Genomic DNA, 16644 nt, shown 5'->3' on the forward strand with positions numbered 1-16644 from the left:
CCTGGAACAGTTTGTGACCACTGTCCAACTCTGCCTGAGGCTAGAGGGCTCCAACTTGGTAAGATCTCACTGACAGAACATCTTCTCTTAGAAGGAAGCTGAGATGAGATCAGCCCTGAGGGAAGCTGAGGATTCTAAAATGAAGTGCAGACGGAAACATTCCAGGAATGCGATACACAACTGGTGGCACCAGGTCAAAATATGCCTTCCTTGAATTTACACCTGATGGCCCTTGTTCCACCATCTTGTTTTTTAAAATGTGTTGATGCCTAGTTTTTAGAATGTTATGGCATTGATAATATCCTATGACATTCATAAGTTCTTCAGTAGCTCCCTGGCCACTTTCTTTCTAGTTTTTTACTACTAGAGAAAATACTGATCTAAATATATGCATATACATATATATATATATTTGCATGCATCATTTGAATATATATCTCAAAAACTATTTCTAAATCAAAAGGGGATAAAAAAGTTACTTTTCAAGTACAATTCCAAATTATTTTCAAAAAAGTTGGATTAATTTATAATTTTAACAGCTGTACTTTCCCCATGACAGTTCTTTCTTCATATACTTGTGGGTAGTCAGGCTTTTCAAGGGTTTATCGAGTTAACAGCTCTATGAGACCCAGGAATCAAGGCAGTTTTAGAAAACTGGGGAGAAATACCTTAAAGAAGCATTTCTTGGGAGAAGGCACAGCCTGGAGAGCCACCAGAAATGGCAAGGAGCTGAGTTTTAACTTCTTGCCCCCTGGATCCAAGTGACCTCAGGTCCCACAAGCCTTCTCACATTTACGTTTCAAAATGCAACAAATCTGACAGCTTCTGTTTCAGCAGCTGGTTTTTCTCCTCTCTAAAACTTCCATTCATAGTTTGGAGGAGGCTGCTCTTTGAAAATGTCAGAAACATGTTCTCTCTTTCTCTGAGGGAAAAAAATGCTGATTGTTCACCCTGTAGGACTTAGAGATTTCCTTGCTAGTGAGATGCAACAACAAGAGCTACTACTATGTGCAGGAGTATGAGAGGGGCTTTAGGGTTCTTTTCACCAATTCCACCCATTATTTTCTTACCTATTCTTTAAGAATACTATTCTCAAAACAGCAAATGTTATCCCCATGATAAACAATGCTGAAAACTTAAATATCTGTTCCCTCCTGGAGCTCAGAGATGATCTCTCCCATCACCCATAGGTAAATAAATGAGCAAGGGCAGGTCAAGGACAAGGAAACCATGACTAACTTCCCTCAGCTGGAACACACTGTTTGATGGGAAGTAATGCTGTAAGGTAACGTGATGGATAGGGTACCGAGCCTGGAGCCAGGAAGATCTGAATTCAAATCTGAACTCAGACGCTAACTAGTACTGTGACCCTGGTCACCCCATTTACCTCAGTTTCCTCATCAGTAAAATGAGCTGGACAGGGAAATAGCAAACCACTTCAGCATCTTTGTCAAAAAAACTCCCAATGGGGGCAGCTGGGTGACACAGTGGATAGAGCACTGGCCCTGAAGTCAGGAGGACCTGAGTTCAAATCCAACCTCAGTCACTTAATAATTACCTAGCTGACCTTAGGCAAGTCACTTAATCCCATTGGCTTGAAAAAAACAAACAAAAAAAAACCAAAAAGAAAACTTTCAAATTGGATCATGAAAAATCAAACATAACTGAAAAATGCCTGGAAATGAAATGAGTAAAATTCAAAAAATTATGTTACACCTAAGCTAGGTTGATATTCAAGATTCCTCACAAGTGTTAATTTTATTTGACAGTGAATGGGGAATCCCTGATGGCTTCTGAATAAAGGAGTGTCAATCAAAACTATGGGTTTGGAAAATGACTAAGGTAGTAATAGTGTAAATGAATTAGAAAAGGCTTCTGAAGATGTTAAAAGAAAATCTATTTTATTATTGAAACAACACATTGTCTCACAAGTTACACTCAGTTATAGTTTCCTCTTTGACACTCATTGCTGAAAAGTGAAAATCAGTAGAAATATGGTACAAGGTTTGGTCTCATAAAGGCACTGAAACCTACTAATAAAGATCTTCCAAATCAATGAGAAATTCCAGGAAGTTGTGGAGATGGGAAACATGCTTCACATAAGAAGGGCAGAATCCCCTAGCTGATGAGGTTCCTCCAACTCCAGTACTCAAGTCAATTTATTTAAACATTTATATACCTACTCTGGCCTAGAGATATGTGTTAGGATACAAGGGTAAAAATGAAACAGTCCATGACTTCAGGGGCAATTCTGCTGGGAGAATACAAGCAAGTTTGTTTAATGCAGTGAGGGGGGTGTGGGAGAGATCAGGAGGACATGAGTCGCTTCCTCAGAGAGATACTTTTATTTCCATCTTTATACCCCCAGAACACAAAGAAAATATAATTATTTTATCAAATAAATGAATAAACTATGCATGAAGGCTGGTGGTGGTCAATGGAATGATAAGTTCAAGAAGAGGGAACAAATAGCTTGGTGAAGGTGAAAAAAGAACTGATGACCAAGTGGGGCTAGAAAGAGGATGAAAGCCAGAAAGAGGAGCACCCTCAGAGACCAGATTCAACTGGGAACCATTGATGGTTTCTGAAAAAGGAGTGACAAGATTAAACTTGCTCCTTGATTATTTGGGAAGCTACACAGGAGGAAGCAGGAACTGCAGAGCACTGAAGAGGCTATTTATTAACAAGTCCAGAGAAGTGAGGCCAGCAGTGCTGGGTAGAAAAGGATACTCATGATGTGGGGGGCAGTAGAGACAACTGGCAACCAAGTGGATGCCTGGTCCTACAGGCATAGCAGGAGATGGCGATTTGTCTTCTTTGATGTTGTTTCCACTGACACACAGACCAATGCCAAGGACCTTGGCGGGGAGAGAAGCCTGCAGTAACTAGCAGAAATGCATGCTTGACTGGGTGTTCACAAGGTTATTCCCTGGACAATAGCTGCAGAGGTTGAGGGAAAGGGGTGGATGACATCCTCATGGTTCTTGGGCCTGACCATAAGTGGCCCTTGGCTGGTTGTTGGTATTGAATGCAGAAATGGTCAGCCCCTTCTCCACAAAGGTTAGCTTCACAGGTCAGGCAGAAACCAGAGCCAATGAATTGTCTGATCTCTAAGTTATCTTCCTCTCTAAATTTATGACCCTATAATTAATAACAAGGTATAAATTATCAATTAGATTAATTACAATCAATGTTTCCCACACAAGTCATCAGTGGGAATTTTTCTTCCCCAATAGATGGATTCTGCCTGGACCTATGGATACACTCAAGACAAAGAGAAAAGATCTTAAGTTTGGTGGAAGAGGGCAGAGTCTTCTGGGGAAGATTTGGAGCCGATCAGCAATAAAAGACAGTAGTCAGCAGCAGAGGACGGGGTGCTGACATGAGCTATATGTATAACTGATCAATTACTTAAGCACCTGAGGCATTTTTTCACTAAGAAAAACTAATGCCTTTCACCAAACTGGTGGCTAAAAGCATTTTCCTTTCATTCCATCTTATGAAACTATGTTTGCCTCAGCAAAGTTGCTTCAGCAATGTAAGATATTTTAAGACCTAGCTATTAAAATTAAAACCATAGGCCTGAGAGCATCCACTTATAAATGTACACAAATGTCACTAAGTGTGGACATCCTACAACCTCTGTCCAGGGCTGCCTTCCCTTCCAGTGATCTCATAAGCTCCCATGGGTTCAATTAGCAATTTTTTACAGATGACTTCCAAATAATTTCCTCCTCAACTCTAGCCCTGTGTTACCAAGTAAATTGAAACTATCACTCAGATACCCCAGAGGTATCTCAGACTCCGATTCCTGCCCAAACCCATCCCCCTCTAAATTTCCCTACTTTAAGAAGGACATCATCTTTCTAGTTACCTGGTTTTGCAAATGCAAGTGTCACTCTTATCTCATTCTTCTGTCCTTCATTCCCATACACCACTGAAATGATTTTCCTAAAGCTCATGGCTGATCATGTCACCTCCCACCTTACCTCCCCATCCCCCCACAATAAATTCCAGTGGCTTCTTATTGCCTCCAGGAGTGTATAGAAATGTGTTGTTTGGTGTGCAAAGGCCTTCATAAACTAGTCTTCTCTGATTTATCCAGTCTTCTTACACCTCTCTAATACATACTCTTGGACCCAGTGACACTGTTCCCCTGGCTACTCCATCTCTCAGTTGGGGGCATTTTTTCTGGGTGTCCCCAATTGCTAGAATGCTCTTCTTCCTCTAATCCAACTTCTTATCTCCTTGGCTTCCTTTAAGGCCCAACTAAAACCCTACCTTCTAGTGGATAGGACTCTGGCCCTCAGGAAGACCAGATTTCAAATAAGGCACTAGTTTCACCCAACCTGTCTCAGTTTTCTCACCTGTAAACTGGGCATAAATAATAGCACCCACCTCCTGGGGTCTCATGAGGATCAAATGAGATAATACATGTAAAGGGGTTAGCACAGTACCTATTAGTCATGTCCAACTCTGTGACCCTAGGGAGTCCTGGGGGTCTTCTTCCAAGGAGTTCAATATTTCATTCTCCAGTAGATTAAAGCAAACGGAGGAAAAGTGACTTGCCCAGGGTCACATAGCTAGTAAGGGTCTGAAGCTACCACACAGCTGCCCTGCCTTCTCTAAATCACACATTTTTATGCAATTTCAAGACACTCTAGCTCTTCAATAAATCTATGAATCAGTCTTTTGTTCCCAATATCTCTTTCAATTCAACCTCAACAAAGCTGTCAAATATACTTTCCTAAACACTTACCTATTACTCTCCTTTCAAAAATCTCTGCAGGATTCCTATGCATCCCAGAGCAGTCAACCACACTGGGCTTACAAAGACCAAAGTTAAAGAATATCTATCCTTGAGGACTGACCTTTGATCAAGGAGACATAAAGAATATGCAAATTATATCCAAAGAAGCAGGCAGTAGCTGGGGAGGTACGGCGGAGGGGAGGAATCAAGAAAGATCTTATGGTGGAGATGAAGTTTGATAACTTTGAAAGCTTTCATAACTGATCAATGCAAACAAAGCACCATTCCAGAGATCTGAATAGGAGACAAACTACCTCTCTGCTGCCAGAAAGGAGGACAGACTTAAAATGTAGAGTAACACAGACCTTTTTGAACATTGCCATTGTGGGATTTTTTTTTTCTAAGCTATGTATGTTAAGATTTTTCTTTTTTTATTAAAAAAATTATTCACCTGGAGGAGCGAAAGAAAATAAAGGTTTACCAGTTGGAGGAAAAAATAATTTTGAAAAATCATTATTTAGAGGAGGCAGAGTTTGCTCTAAGCTTGGAAGGAAAACTAGGTATCTGAAGAGGCAGAAGGGAAGGGGAAGCTCATTCTAAGCTACAGGTACTAAGGCAGGAACAGCAAAAGCAGAGCACAGTGGAAAGCATGATGGATCTGGTTAGAGATTTGCGCTCAAATGTCAACTACAGCTTCCTTGATGTGTAACCTTGGGTACATCACTTGCACTCTCTGTAACTCAGTTTCCTCCCCTGTAAAAGGTCCTATCAGTGCTAGATGACACAGTGGATAGATTTCTGGCCTTGGAGTCAGGAGGATGGGAGCTCAAATCCAGCCTCAACACCTGACACTTACTTGATACACACAAGATGTATGACCTTGGGCAACTCACTTCACCCTGATTGTCTCACATCCAGGGTCATTTCCAGTCATCCTGATTCCTATCTGGTTATGGAACCCAGATGGCTCTGGAGGAGAAGGTGAGGCTGGTGACTGAGCACATGCCCCCTCACTCAAATTCTATTCATGTGCTTGTCATATCATCAACTCCCTGATGTCATGGTCTTTCTTTGAGAATGAAGGACAAATATTATCTAACTATATACCTAATAATTTTGTGTTTGATCTTAGAATAGCAACCATTGAAGAGACTGTCATGCTTTGGCTTTGGGAAATTCACTTTGATAACTACGTGGAAAATTGATTAGGGAGGAGAAAGTAAAGGTAGAAAGTGTAAGTAGGAAGCTAAGTGCGGTCCAGGCAAGAGGTGAGGAGAGTCTGAATGAGGCTGATGGCCCCGCATGGAGAGGGGATACACACAAAAAAAAATGTGGAAGTGAAATGGCAACTTGGATCACAGTGGGTTTATTAGATGAGGAAAGGCATGATGCTGATACTGAGAACGTAAGTGATGGCAAGGAAGTGCTGTGCCTCAAAAGAAAATGGTAATGCAGAAGAAAGTGGGTTTGAGGAGTTAAGATAATACAATTCCATCTTGAAAAGCACCTTCTCCATCTGTGAACCTTTGTCCTGACTTATGTCTGGAATTCACTGACTCCTTATCTCCATTTCAGTTCCTTTTTTCCTTTAATACTCTTTTATTTGCTTGAAATTTTTTTTTTAGGTTTTTGCAAGGCAAATGGGGTTAAGTGGCTTGCCCAAGGCCACACGGCTAGGTAATTATTAAGTGTCTGAGACTGGATTTGAACTCAGGTACTCCTGACTCCAGGGCCGGTGCTTTATCCACTACGCCACCTAGCCGCCCCTTTTGCTTGAAATTTAATACCTTTTCTTGCTCCTCTTTTCTTTTAAAATGTATCTCCAGAACCATCTTCTGTTCTTCTAATCTTCCACACATACACCCCCACAACCATGGGAGTATTTCACTAACTTTGTATAAATTTATATTTATTCACTTTATATTTATTCAGTTACATACATCTTCTCTGTATCTTATATTGTTTTATTCTTTACACTTACATCTCCAATGCCTCCCACAGCGCTACTCAGCTCTCATTTCACTTGTGTTCTCTTAAAAAAAAAAGTTTTTTTAAATTTTATTTTATTTTTTAATCATTTAATTTTTTGAGTACCTAATTCTATTCCTCCCTCCAGCTCATCCCCCCTCATCGAGAAGGCAACAATGATTCCTATTATACATGTCAAGTCAAGCAAAATATTTCTATTTTGTCTATGATGCCAAAAAACAAACAAAAAGGACAAGAAAAACTAAGTGAAAAACCATATGCTTCAATCTGTTCTCAGTTTATCAGTTTTTTTCTCTGGAAGTGGAGAGCATTTTTCATCATGAGTCTGTAACTGCCTTGGATCAGAATTGCTACGTCTTTCACAGCTGATCATCTTTATAATACTGCTGTTGCTGTGTACAGTGTTCTAGAGCTGCTCACTTCACTGTGCATCAGTTCATATATCTTCTAGGCAGAAAAAAAAAGAATGAATTTTAGACTGGGAATAATGGAACACAAATGGTTAAAAGAGAATTGAAATCCAAGAGATGAGATTATCTATGTGGACTTTTAAAAAAAAAAGACAAAAATAAAAAAAATTTGGCTGGTTTTTTTATTGTGACTCTCCAAAATATGGCTCCTACCTAACTTTCTACTCTCATACCTATGACTCCCTTTCATGCATTTTGTTCTATCCAAAATAATCGGTTCATCCACTATTCCCCATGTTCCACCTCTCCTGTCTCTTCCTCCATATCTACTCCTTTCTGACCTTTATCAAGTAATCCCTTCCTTCTTTCCCTCTCAGAATTCTTGTTTCTAATGGTTCTTATCTAATAATAATGTTTCTCCTTCATTCTTGAAGAAGACCATGACATTAGGGAGGCGCCATGACAAACACATGAATTGGATTTGAGTGAGAGTGGGGGAACTGTGCTAAGTCACCAGCTTCACTTTCTCCTCCAGAGCCCATCTGGGTCTACTGGCCAAGTATGAAATCGGGATAACAGGAGATAGTCCTAGATGCGAGGCCTTCAATTGGGGTGGAAATGGCCTAACAAACTGCAGTATATGTATGGAATGGAACACTACTATTCTATTAGAAACCAGGAGGGATGGGAATTCATGGAAGCCTGGAAGGATTTGCATGAACTGATGCTGCGTGAAATGAGCAGAACCAGAAAAACACCGTACACCCTAACAGCAACATGGGGGTGATGATCAACCTTGATGGACTCGCTCATTCCATCAGTGCAACAATCAGGGACAATTTTGGGCTGTCTGCAATGGAGAATATCCAGAGAAAGAATTGTGGAGTTTGAACAAAGACCAAAAATTATTACCTTCAAATTAGAAAAAAAAAAATCTATCTTATTATGTAATTTTGCTATCTCATACTTTGTTTCTTCCTTGAGGATATGATTTCTCTGTTATCACATTCAACTGAGATCAATGTATAACATAGAAACAATGTAAAGACTAACAGACTGCCTTCTATGGGGGGTGGAGGAGGGAAGCAAGAATGGAAGAAAATTGTAAAACTCAAGATAAATAAAATATTTCTAAAAAAAAGAAAATTTCTCTCATAATTAGACTGACATCAATATTAGTGCTTTCATATTTACTCCATGTAGCTAAATAAGAGTTGAAGCAGGAAGTGAAAAGAAATCAAACTGAGAGAATAGAAGAGCTCATAAACCAGTGAACATGGATAATTTTATCTGGATAATTTTATCCTCCAGCCTGAACGTGCATTTGCAGTTTTGTTCCAATTTCATTTGTTGAAGAAAATCTATCCTGTCATTTATGTTCCAAGAACCCAGAGCATCAGTCAAATACTTCTAAACAGAGAAGTAAGCAGATGCCTTTGGGCAAAACAAATCTTATAAAAGCCATTAGCAAAGTACTTTATACAGCCTGACCTAAAAACTGACCTCTCCCTTACTACAAGGCTTACCATAAATCCTCTATTAAAGGCACAAAAATTCCCATCATTCTTGTTAAAAAAAAAAAAATCCTTGTACCACAAAGCATAAATCTCATAAAAGCTAGGTCAAAGACTTTCTGAGTTTTTTTTTAATAAAATTCAGTAATTGCCAAAGCTAATTTTCCAATTAGTTTCCAAAATTTTCCCCAAAAGTATTTAGAATATTCTCCAAAGAAAAGTAATTTGAAATGCTTTAATACTTATTATAAACACTTGCCATGTTGGGGGATGGGTTAAAGAAGAAAAAGGAGCTTTGAAATCTAATTAAAAGGTGTCATTTAAGTATCAGTACTAACTGTCCCACTCATAAGCTCCTATTATTAATAGGGAAATGAGGGGTGAGGTGTGTGTGTGTGTGTGTGTGTGTGTGTGTATGTGTGCACGTGCATGTGTGTGTGTGTGTGTGTGTGTGTGTGTATGTAGAACATTCTTAATACCTAGAAATATGTAAAGACTAAGAAAGACAGGAAAGGAATGTATAGCAAAGAATTCTGGTGAAACCCATGCTGCAGTGGGATGTGCTCCAGACTCAGTGTGGTATATCATGGGAGGTGAAACTATCTTTTAAGCAGTTGACCTAATGTTTACTTCCCAAGAAAGCAATGAATTTGCATTTATTAAAGTGTTATGGATAGCTAGATACACAGACATAAGTATGCCAGGCACTGTCCTTGGTGCTGGGCATATAAAAAGAGAAAAAATGAGATAAGTCCTAACTCTCACGGAATTGACATACTACAACACATACAAGTAGATACAAAAAATAAAGACAAGGTAATAAGGGGATCAGGAATTAACTTATTCAGGAAGAAGAGGTGCTGAAACTGAACTCTGACAGAAATAAGCTATCTAAGAGGCAGTAAGGAAGGAATGGATTTCAGACAGCTCCTGAAAAGGCAAAGAAATAGAAGATGGAGTTGTCGGTGGAAGGAATGACTGAAAAAGAACTTATAAAACACTAAGCTAAATGCTAAGTGTGCAAGCAAAATAATTAGACAGCTTCTCTTCTCAAAGAGCCCCCACTCTAATTGAGAGAGACACTTAAACGAAAGTTCAATGGTGGGGCTAATGCAAAGGCCTTATAGGTCAGAGGGGATCAGGGATTCTGGGTTCCCTCTGGTAGGAGAGAGGTTTTGAGGGAAAGAAAGCATCAACCAGTGACCAACACAGAGAGGGAAAAAGGTAGCATCTGAAAGCAACTTGAAGCCGAGCAGGGAGAGAACAGAAAATAAGGCAATCTGGTTTGACCCTACAGTGAGTGAAAGGAAATAAAAGGTAAGGAGGCTGACTAAGTGGGTTGGAAGGAGGTTGTTACAAGTCAAACAAAAATCTGACCCTAGAGATAACAGTCATTGAAGTTTATTGAGTAGGAGAGTGATATTAGATTTGTGCTTCAGCAATGTCACTTTTTCCTAGCAACAAAATGACACTCAAGGAAGATAAGATGAACCCAAAAGAAGGAGATTAAAGGAATAATACTGAAGTTAATGCAGACTTTAAGATCAGGTTGCTCAGGAAATGAAAGACAGGACAGTATCAAAGTCATGCTACAAGTGCTTGAAGGAATCCTGGAGGTCAAGGGACATCAAGTAAGGTCAAAACACTTTGACAGATACTAACTACTCAGATCTGAATAATCCCTGATCCTCTCTGAGAGTCAGGTTCCTAATTTGTAAATTGAGGTCTCTATCTGTAAAAACAAGAGGCAGTGTGGAATAATGGACAGTGTTGGTTTTACAGTCGGGAATTTAAGACTGGCTGTGTGACCCTGAATAAAATCCCAAGACTTCTCTGGCACCAGAAAACCCTCCAAGTCAATTAGTTGCAGAGCGGGTACCAATCTGCATTGGCAGAGAGAGTTTCTTCTTATCAATGTCAATCAAATTCTACACAGCTCTACAGAAAGACCCAGATCTCAAGAGATAACTTCCATAAAGCACTTTGCAAGCTTTAAAGCAGAAGATAAATGGCAAGTTGTGGAAGTAGTAGTAGTAGTAGTAATGATAATGATGGTGATGGGGAGGGTGGGTTGGTGGCAGCAGCAGCAGCTAATGTACAAGCTGGTATAAAACCTCATTTCTGAGACTGTATAGTCCTCAAGAGTAGGAGTTGCTAGGGAAAGGCAATTCCAACTATCCTGGCATCCCAGGAGAAACGACTGAAGTCCACATAGAACATTGGTTGGGAGCAGAAAGAGAGTTCCTTCAGGGCAACAACCACCACCTGTTCAACACAGGCAGGGCCTCCATCCTTTATCATCCGTTGCTCAATAAGTCTGTTCGGAAGATATCAAGAAATGGAATGAAAGTTGCCTCTTTCAACCCAATGTCAGACTAGTCTTCCAAAATGAAGACTCATTCAGGGAGAGAACTGAGGATGATGGGGAGCAAACTTCTGACCTAAGAGAACTTAAGTGTCTAAGTTTACCCACCAACTCCATGATGCCAAGGGACCATCATCCTTCTGTCAACATCTTTCCCATAGTCGTGATTACTACCCCTTTATAGCTATGTTTGTCATATAGAAGGCATTTAATATTAATTTAAATGCCATGACTGTGCCCTTAAAAGAAACACTTTTAGGTTCAATTATGTTAACATGAAATAATTTGGACCATTTCATTTGCTAGATATGAATTTAGAGGACTTGAGCTTGAACCCCAGTTTTACCACTTACTACCAAGTCACTAAACATTTAGGCCCCAGGTCCTCATTTGTAAGATAAAGGGGTTGAAATAAATAGTATCACAGATCCTTCCAGCTTTAGATTCTATATTAAACATTTGTTCAGTGAATGGGGGGGGGATCTATCCTCAGTACCTACAATCTAGCATATATACATAACAGAATAAAAATTAAGACATTCCTATTATCACTTAAAGATTTTCATAGCAGTTTGCATATATTCTTATCTCAAAGAAGCAAATAATGTGCCTACAACCTAGCATTACATAAAATCTTAATATGCCATAGCTTCAGAACTGAAGAATCATGAACTGGGTAGGCAAAAAGAAGGGATATATTTAGAAATGAACAGGATATAAAAATAAAAGGCAAAAATACAAATATTTTAAAAAACGAAGAGGCAAGTTTGTCTTTCAGGATGATCAGTTGTGCATGACCTAGCTTTTTTCCACAATGCTGTGACCCAAGAGAACTCTGAAGGACTTATGATAAAGGATACTATTCATCCCAAAGACAGAGATGATGGTGTCTGAACACAGACTGAGGCATGCTTTTTTTTTTCCACTTTATTTTTCTTGGGGGCAGTAATGGAGTAATGCTTTTTCACGACTACATATTTTTTTTTCTTGTTTTAGGATTTTGCAAATGGAGTTAAGTGGCTTGCCCAAGGCCACACAGCTAGGTAATTATTAAGTGTCTGAGGTCGCATTTGACACAAGTATTCCTGCCTCCAGGGCCAGTGCTCTATCCACTGGGCCACCGAGCTGTCCCCATGACTACATATTTTTAACCTATGTCAAGTAACTTGCTTTCTCAATGAGGGGGAATGGGGCAGGAGGAAAGAAAAGAATTTGGAAATCAAGGTTTCTGGAAGTGAATGTTGAAACTTGTTTTTGCAATGTAACTGGGGGAGGGGGGAAACTTAAAAAAAAAAGTTTTCATCCTCCATTTCCAGTTGGTTTCCTGACTGTTGACCTACTTGTCTCAGACTAAAGGACAGCTTATCCTGGAAGATATGCTACTTGCCTTGGATGTCAGAAGATCTGCCTCTGACACTTACAGCGGTATCACCCTGAGCAAATCACTACTTCTCTACCTCTGTTTCCTCATTTGTAAAATGGGCAAGGCAAATGTCTCGTTGTTGTGAAGATCAAATGCAAAATTAGTATGCCAAGCAGTACAGAATTTTATTTGTGGGGGGGGTGGAGATCAGTTCAGTGATTCTACTAGTAAAGTGCTTGGAGCCAAGCAAGGTTGATATTTTTTCATTCCCAAGGACTTGGCACACTGTGACACTAGAAAAACCATTTTTCTATTCCTTGTAATTAAACCTGTGGCTCGCAGTATGGCTGAAGACATAGTTTCATTCATTTTCTATGTGTGACACAGTAACATTTAAGGAGCCCCTTCTACATTCATTATCATGAGGAAGGCATGTAATTAATAAATGCATTGCCATTTGCATTAACAAGGGTCCAGCACATGGCAAGGCATAATACTTTATCAAGTCCTTCATTCATTGTCATCAGGAAGGCTTATTATAAATACACGGGAATTTCCATTAACAACTTCCCAGAACAAAGTAAGACATAATAGTCTTTATCAAGTGGCCCTTCCTTTGTTATGATCAGAAAGGCTGCCCTTCCCATTACAAAGGGACCAGCACATAGTAAGACTAATAGTCTTTATCAAGTCTTCATTCATTATCATCAGAAGACTTATTATTGATATTGATAACTGTGCTGCCACCCCCACTACAAGTGACTGGCACATAGTAAGGCTCTCTTCATTCACTGAGATCAGAAAGCTTATTATAGATACTAATAGCTGCACTGCCACCCCCACTACAAGTGAGGGGCACATAGTAAGACTCTCTTCATTCACTGCTATCAGGAAGGATTATTATTGATATTAATAACAGTGCTGCCAACCCTACTACAAAGTGATGGGCACATAGTAAGACTCTTCATTCACTGCCATCAGGAAGGCTTACTACTGACATTACTAACTGCACTGCCACGCACACAAGTGATGGGCACACAGTAAGACTCTTCATTGCAACTGGCACACACTGCCATCAGGAAGGCTTACTAACTGTGCTGTCACCCCCACTACAAGTGAGGGGCACATAGTAAGACTCTCTTCATTCACTGCCATCAGGAAGGCTTACTACTGACATTACTAACTGCACTGCCACGCACACAAGTGATGGGCACACAGTAAGACTCTTCATTCACTGCCATCAGGAAGGCTTACTACTGACATTACTAACTGCACTGCCACGCACACAAGTGATGGGCACATAGTAAGACTCTTCATTCATTGTCATCAGGAAGGCTAATTACCAAGATTACTAATTGCACTGCCAAGCCAATTACAAATGATTACCACATAGTAGGGCTCTGTCCATTCACTGCTATAAGGAAGGATCATTCCTGACACGACTGGCCGGGCCTCCCCCCGCACTCCATGTGACGGGCACACACGTGCACACACACACACATGCACACATGCATGCACACACACACACACACACACACACACACACAGTCAGACTCTGCATTCCCGGCCCGTTACTGCCCTCCCCTCCCCCGGCCCCCTCCCCTCCCCTCCCCGGCCCGGCCCGGCCCGGCCCGGCCCGGCTCGGACAAAGGCCCGGGTCCGAGGCGGCCCCCGCGGCCCCGCTGCGCGCGCCCCGGTCCTCGGCGGGGCCGGGCCGGCGGGGTCGGAGGTCGCGGCGCAGGCGCACGGCGTCCCCGCCTCCTCCCGCGGCCCGGCCCCGCCGCCCCTCCCGGCGGCCGTCGCCCTCCGTGGCCGGGGCGGCGGCGCGGGGCGCGGGCAGGGCCGTTGGGGGCCGGGCCCGGGGGAGGGGCGCCCCCGGCCCCCCGCGCCGCGCCGCCGCCCCCCGGCCCCCGGCGCTACCTACCCGCGGCCGCGCTGGCTCCGCGCCCCGGGGCTCCGGGCCGGCGCTCCTCCCTCGGGCGGCTGCTGGGGGCGGGGAGGGAAGGGGGCGGCTCCGCGGCGGAGGGCGGGGGCGGGGTGCTAGGGGCCGGCCCGGGGGTCAGAGTTCGTGACCCCTCCCTCTCCTCCTGGCGCGCCTCCCCGACTGCGCCTGCGCGCCGGCCGGCGAGCGGAGCGGGCGGAGGCGGGAGAGGAGCGTTCTCGCGGGAGGCGGACGAGAGGGGGCGGGGCGGCGGGCGGGGCGGCGCCCTCTGCCGGCCCGGAGGGGAACTGCGGCTGGCGCGGGCTGCAGGGAAGGGGGCGGGGAGGCCGCTACTATTAGGCGCCGACGGTGCCCGGGGCCGCCTAGGCTCCCTCTGCCAGTGAGCCATGAGTAAGCGCCGCCTGTACTCCCGGCCCCGGAGGGGCAGGGGAGGATGCCAAATGCCCATGCGAGCCCATGTGGACCCATCACCCTGATGGGGCCCTGCCCCCGCCCTGGAGTCAGGAGGACCCGAGTTCAAATCCGGCCTCACACACTTGATAATGACCCAGCTGTGTGGCCTTGGGCAAGCCCCTGAACCCCATTGCCTTGCAGAAACTAAAAAAAAAATAGTCATTTGGTGGGTAACAATCACTTGGCGAGCTTGCATTGAGTTCTTGCATTAGTGCCAGCAACAAGGTCAAAGTTAGCCCAGCCCTTCCCTCAGGGATCTTGTCAGTAAGGGTTGATGATGATGATGATGATGCTGATGTTCATCCTTCCTCCAAGAAGAGCATGGCACGGAGGAGGCCATGCTATGGCATGCCTGTGCGTTGTATCTGAGGGGGGGAGGGTGTCTGGGCCTTCTCGTTGTTCTTGGGCATTTTCTCCCCCTGTCCCCCATCCCTCTCCGGCTTTAACTGTCGACCTCCGTGTTTCAGCCCTGACCAAAATCCCACCTTCCGCCAGGTGTCTTCCACAACCCCACTGAATTCCCATGTGTTCCCTCTTTTAATTTTATTTCCTATTTAACCTGTATGTATGGAACTCACTTTGAATATTTTTGTTTGCATGTCGACTTTCCCATTATAAGTTCTTTGAAGGTGTGATGTTTTTAAAGATTCAAGGCATAATTTCTGGATGATTTAATAATTTTACTAATAATGCCAACATATTAATAAAAAGATGGTCACTTGGCCATGTTCTCTTTGGTCAAAGATCATCATGTCCTGGGGCTCACGGTTGATATACCCATCAAAAGAAAGGTGTTCTGGAAGGTAGCAATCTACTCTAATTAAAGAGAATGGATATTTGCAATGAGGAGTTGAATCTATGTACTTTGATTATGCCATTTGCTTCTGTTATTCCCAGCTTTGGTTGGGAATTTATCCCCTCTCCTCCAAACCTGAATAGAGTACCATGGCTTCCCATCCAGGGGGAATCTGAATCCAATCTCATTATCAGTAATGTTCTAAAAGAAACTGAATTTTTTAAAGTCTGAACATAGGGGGCAAAAAGGGGGGACGGTGGATCTCCCCAAATCATTTGTTATTAGTAATCAAGGGCAAGGACTGTCTTTTTCATGCTCAGAGCTTAGCACATAGTAGGTACTTAATGTTTCTTGATTGATTGTTGACCTGAAATGGTTTGAAATAGTGTGGCATGTATACAACTGTCAATACATCATGGGTCTATACCTTGAAGGGACCTCCCAAGTCAACTACCTTTACCCCTTCGTTCTGCCCAAGAAGGAAATGAGAACTAGGGAAGAAGGGAGAAAGGAGAAGTATCTTCCCCACAGCGGAAGAGGGATTCAAACCCAAGCCTTATCTTCCAAACCGGTGTCTCTTCCACTGTATTAGGCAGGGTCTTCACCTCAGGGTGAAGAAGAGTCTGTCCCTTGCTGCTGTTAGAAAGTGGGCAAAAACAGCATATTAAAAAAAAAAGCCCAACTAGTTAGAAAAAGGCAAATGTATAGGAGAGGCTCAAAAACAAATTAATTGGCAAGACTCCCTGGAAAAAAAGGGGGGGAATTCAAAAGTGGTGACATAATTCTTTCCAATGTGGGGAGAGGGAGCAGAAGGGGAGGAAGGAGACTGTTCTCCAGGTCAAGAGATGACAAGAACAAAGGCAGACTTGGGTGAGCAGAACTTGGTGAAAGGAAGTAGAACCAAAAAAAAAAGGCCAGAAAGGGGAGCTGGAGGTTAGCCATGAGAGGCTAAGGAGATTAGATGGTCTCTAGGTAATGGAATACTAACCCCTGAAAGCTTTGGAGCAGAAATGAAACAAAGCTGAGCTTTCGAGGAAGGTTTCAAATAGATTAGGAGAAAAA

At 42.6% G+C, this 16644-nt stretch overlaps 1 protein-coding gene across 3 annotated transcripts in view; it reads right to left on the reverse strand.

The window, feature by feature from the left end:
• NR2C1 (nuclear receptor subfamily 2 group C member 1) overlaps positions 1–14487 on the reverse strand; it is an 89423-nt gene extending 74936 nt beyond the window's left edge. For all 3 annotated transcript variants that reach the window (XM_074226604.1, XM_074226603.1, XM_074226601.1), the window contains exon 1: positions 14316–14487. The gene's annotated coding sequence lies outside the window, so the exon portion shown is untranslated. The remainder of the gene's footprint in view (positions 1–14315) is intronic.
• Positions 14488–16644: the final 2157 nt, after the last annotated feature.

Source organism: Macrotis lagotis, chromosome 2, assembly GCF_037893015.1.
Source record: "Macrotis lagotis isolate mMagLag1 chromosome 2, bilby.v1.9.chrom.fasta, whole genome shotgun sequence".
NCBI classification, from domain to species: Eukaryota; Metazoa; Chordata; class Mammalia; order Peramelemorphia; family Peramelidae; genus Macrotis; species Macrotis lagotis.